This window comes from Serinus canaria, chromosome 25, assembly GCF_022539315.1.
Source record: "Serinus canaria isolate serCan28SL12 chromosome 25, serCan2020, whole genome shotgun sequence".
NCBI lineage: Eukaryota > Metazoa > Chordata > Aves > Passeriformes > Fringillidae > Serinus > Serinus canaria.
The window spans coordinates 3,001,630-3,006,498 of NC_066338.1; the positions used below are offsets into that span (position 1 = coordinate 3,001,630).

The window sequence follows — 4,869 nt, forward strand, 5'->3', positions numbered from 1 at the left end:
GCACTGCATGCCTGGGCAGCTCACTGAGCACAAGCACCCTTTTCCCCCCTCTTCCCCTATGCCCTGCAGGTCCTGGCAGCAAAAGAAAGATCCTGGGTGTCTGTCTATTATAACACATCCTATATTTATATACTACAGAAAAACAAAAAGAAGAAAAGAACGATATTGAACAAACTAAAAATCTCCGCTGGTTCAGGTGGCCCCAGCAGACAGAGCCTCTGGGCTCATCTCTGTGCAGAGCTCCAGCAGCGCAGACAGCGGAGCCCCAGCAGACGAAGCCTTGTCCTCCATGGCCCATGGAGCTCACCATGCAGATTCCTGAAGGTGGAATATGAGGTCTCTCTAATGCCCTGAGGATATGCCAAGTTTGAATTGACAGGTTGCTGACAGAAGGGCTGATGTCATTTGCCATTACTTCCAGGGCTGTAACAGAGAGGAAGAGAGCCATGGTCAGATGCCACATCTGCAGGGAGCTGAGGAGAGCCCCCTGCCAGGGCCATCCCAGCCCGCACTAGCCATGGCCAGGATGGAGCAGGGACCAAGGGGATCAGCCCGAAGAGCAGCCATGAATCCCCCAACATGGCCCTGAAATCTCTGTGTGCTCCACCCAGGCCATCCCTCATCCGCACAAGGAGCAGAGCCCTCCACAGCTGGGACAGGGCTTGCAGCTCTCCCCTTGCCAGCCCCACTGCCAGCCCCCTGCCCGCACTCACCACTGTAGATAAGCTTGAGCTCTTGATACTTCCCCGTCAAGCTCCGCCCGGCGATGCCTGGGAACACAGAGCCTGTCACGGCCCCAGTGTCACAGCTCCCTGCCAGCGTCGCCGCCGGCACTGTGGCTACACGCCCTGCTGGCCCGGCAGGGCTCAGCCCGGCACTTGCCACACGCTGCTGCTGAGGCCAGGTGGGGCTCCACGGCGCCAGGCCCGGGTGGCGCTGCCGGGGCAGCAGGCGGGGCTGGGGCCGAGCTGCGGCGGGCTGGGGAGGAAGCCCGGGCTCGTGGCTCACCCATGAATCTGATGGCCGCCACTCGCAGGGACTCCTGTGGGCTCTGCAGGTAGGGCAGGGCCCGGCGCAGGTGCTCGGCTGCTCTGCCCTCGTCGTCTGCCAGCTGGAGAGAGCGGCAGGAGGGAAGGGTTGGCACAGGCTCAGCCCCTTGGCCGGGCGCTGCCTGTGCCCAGCCCCGGCCTCCCCTGCCTGCACAGCTCTGAGGTGCAGCCAGCAGCCGCTGGCGCTGGGCTCCCGAGGGAGCAGAGGGCCGGCTGCTGCCCGGGGAGCCACGGTGCCGGCCCGCCCTGCAGCCCCCTGGGCCTGGGCTCCATCGGCCCCTGGCTGGGGCCCAAGGGAGCCTGGAGAAGAGCCCGCGCGGCCTCTGGGTGCAGCAGCGGGCAGGGGCACAGCTGCCAGCCCCATACTCTGAGCACCGCACTCATGGCCTTCTCCAGGCTGAGGCTGGGGCTTGCAGGCTGTCCTTACTAGGCAGTTGGCGAAAATCCAGAGTTTCTCCTTAGTCAGCCGTTTTTCTAGATCTTTCCTCTTCAGGAACTTGAGCAAACAATGTAGCGTTTCCTGAGAAGCCTGGAGAGTAGCAGAGATGAGGAGATGGCCCCACAGCCCAGGGTGCAGGATTCGGTCCCTGTGCCAAGGCCTGGAGGAGCCTGCAGCCCCGCAGGCACCAGGGCAGGAGGCAGCCAAGCCCCCTGCCAGGGGGACAGCAGCAGCCCACAAGTCCTCACCTGTGCCACACGCCGATTCCCATCATGGCAGTGGAAGAAAAGTGGGAGCAGGCTGTGGCTCACTTGTGTCTTCAGGGCCTTTATTTTCTTTTCCAGTGGAAGAGTCAGCAATGTTTGGAAGAGCAATATGGAGAGCTGCTGCACCTGGTTATTATTCTGAATGAAGAGAAGAAAAGAAGACCTCGGCATGGACTGCAAGGGGCTCAGCTGGTGCAAGCCTGCAAATCCACAGGGCACCAAGTGTCCAGGCAGCACCCAGTGGCTGTGGCTGGGCACACAGAGCCTTACATGGTCAAAGAGAGGCGGGAGCGCCTCAGCCAGCTGCAGTGCGATCAGGCTGGGTATTGGTGTGTCCTTGTCCAAGATGATAAAGCTGAGTACCATGACCTTTATCTTAACTATCTCTCCATCTTCATCCCACAGGAGCCTCACAAGTCTTTGAGTCAGGCTCCACATTTTTCTGGTCTGTGTGGATCAAAAGTTTATGAAATTCCACCCTGCTGGTGCAGGGCCTAGAGGCCAAAGGCCTGTCCTGAAGCATTCGGGCAGCTGAAGGGGAGGCAGGAGAGCTGGGAGCAACTGCCCCAGCACCCAAAGCCCAGCCAAGCCCAAGAGACTGCATTCCCCAGTGCAGCTTCAGCTGCTGCCCCCTTCTCACCATCAAGGGATTATCAGTGAGCCTGAGGAGGGCCTTGAACGCCAGGAGACGCCTCTCCCTGCACTCGCTCTTCAGGTACCGTGAGAAGATTTGCAGGACTCTGTCAGCATCGCGTTCACTCAAGTCCAGGAACTCGAGGACCTGAAAGGCACAGGGCAGTGACAGGGGACCCGGCCGGCAGGAGCCCAGAACCGCACAGGGCTGGGCCCAGGCAGCAGCACAGGGCATGGGCACCGTCCCAGGTAGCTGTGGCTAAGAAAGGGCAGAGAGCTGGGAGGCAGCTGAGCGAGGCAGTGCTGGCCATCAGGCTCACCTCCACAAGGAACGCCAGGGCGGGCAGATCCCAGCGTGGCTCCTGTGTGCTGAGCAGACGGAGCAGGTAGCGAAAGATCCGGGAACAGGAGGGTAGGGAGACAAAGCACATCTCCCTGGCAGGAGAAAAAGGAACCAAGACTGTGAGCCAGGGGGACAAACGTTTCCCAGGACTGACTCACAGAAGTCTGGTCTTTCCCCAGCATCCTGCAAGTGCACCTGGGCTATTTCGGAGGTGGCTCTTTTTGTCCACCCTCCTCCCCCAGGCTTTTCCAGTGTGCTTGGCCATCCCTCAGTGACAAGGCCCTCTGGGCTACAACCAGGGGGACTGTGTGGGGCACCTGGGCACAGAGCACAAATGTCAGAGGCAGTGGGGAGAAGGGGGTCTCACCTGGCCAGCAGACCCACAGCATAGTGGCTGGTGTCAACAGAGAGCAGCGTGTCCCAGCCACATCTGCGTTCCATTGCCACCACCACATCCTCCTGCTGCGTTCGGCAGAGCAGGGACTTCAGAGTCTGCACTGCAAACCTGTGTGCAGAGCAAAGCCCAGGTCACACTGGCAGAACTGGCTCCTTCATAGGCCATGTGGCAGGGACAGGAGGAGTGGGATGGAGCACCTGTTGGGGCTGGTGGCAAGGCCATGCTCTTCCTGGCATCCCATCCAGAAGGTATCGACCTCCTCTGGCACATCCAGAGTGCTGAAGAACACTTGGAAGAGCAGATGCACAAAGAGGCGGGGGAAATACGCCATCACTACACATGGGACACAGGGCTCCTGGAGGATCTTCCAAATCACCACAGTTGCCTGCAAATGACAAAGCACCCCAAGACAGTGCTCAGTGCCAAGGTGTTCGTGTGGCAGGGCCCAAGTGTGACAGGGAGAGGCCAGGAGAGACGCAGGGGGAGCACCGGGCCTGGTGGGCCTGAAGCTGGGCCAGGTTTCAGGCGAGTGCCCGAGGCAGGGAGATACAGTGGGGGGAGGAGGATGGAGAGCTGCTGGAGAGGCAGCCTTGGGGCCAGCAAAGGCCAGTTGCAGAAACTCACAGCCAGGGCAAAGACACCCGTTTTGTCCCCATCCGAGGTGCACATGCTGTGCTCTGGCCAGCTCCCCAGCACATCCAGGAGTATCAGCTGTGCCAGCTCCGCAGTCCTGGCTGAGCCCATGATGGTCTTCCACATGGCCATGGAAGCTCTATGGGGTTAGAGCTCTGTCTCAGGGGGGTCTCAGACACAGCACTGTGGCCTGGACATCTCTTAGGGCCCGGGTGGACCGCTGGCTCTGCCTCTGCCCACTGGTCCTTGCCAGCAGCACTCAGGCTCAGGGGCTGACATGCCAGGGCTGGCAAAGGGAGCAGCCAGAGGGCCCTGGAACTCTCTGTTGGTCAGACACCTGCGACAGGCTGAACAGGCTGATGGGCTGGGGAGCCCTGAGCCCTCTGAGAAGGTGGGCCCCATACCTGTCACAGGATGGGGACACACGCAGGAGTGTCATTACTGCATCATTTGGCTGTGCTTCGGTGAGATCCAGCAGGGGCTTGTCCAGCCTGTGCTCAGCAGAATCATTGGCCATGAGCCACTGGTGGATGTACCTGACCAGGGCAGGCACCTGGAGAAGGCACAGGGAGACTTGGAAAGCTGCCAGAGGGAGGAATGTCCCCAGCTTCCCCAGAGAAGTGCTTCCCTTCCCACCACACTGCCATGTGGCCTCAAATGCTCACAGGGACCAGCAGGCGTGGCTTGGGAGGCCAAGCAATTCCTGGGAGGATCAAACCCTGGCCACAGGCTGCTTACTTGCTTTGGATTGTAAAAAACTTCCTCTACAAGCATACACAGGAGGGCAGCACTGGTCTCATGTTTGAGGACCTCTGAATGTGCTCTAAGGCCCGTGCCCATGGCCCTGGTCTCTTCCTGCCGAATGCTCTTGATGAATTTGCAGACAAACTGTAGGAGAAGGTCAAGAAGGCAGGGGTATTGCATGGAGTGCTGCACACACGGTGCTCAGCTGAGCAGGGCCAGCAGGCCCAGCCCAGGTGGGGATGGCTGCAGGTACCTGCGCTGTTCTGCGGAAGCGGCCACGGCTGGATTCCTGCTCTTGTGTGTGCTCCAGGGCTGCATTGGGCAAAGAGCAAGCACAGGCAGAGCTGAGGGCCTGTGGGAGTGGC

The 4,869-nt window shown here is 60.3% G+C and overlaps 1 long non-coding RNA gene across 1 annotated transcript; it reads right to left on the reverse strand.

Annotated features, from left to right (window-relative positions):
• Positions 1-1,761: 1,761 nt before the first annotated feature.
• On the reverse strand, positions 1,762-2,508 carry LOC108964026 (uncharacterized). Its single transcript, XR_007779515.1, has 3 exons — positions 2,395-2,508; positions 2,025-2,201; positions 1,762-1,892 (listed from the first exon to the last, which is right to left on the reverse strand). It is a non-coding gene; the product is annotated as an uncharacterized LOC108964026 (long non-coding RNA).
• Positions 2,509-4,869: the final 2,361 nt, after the last annotated feature.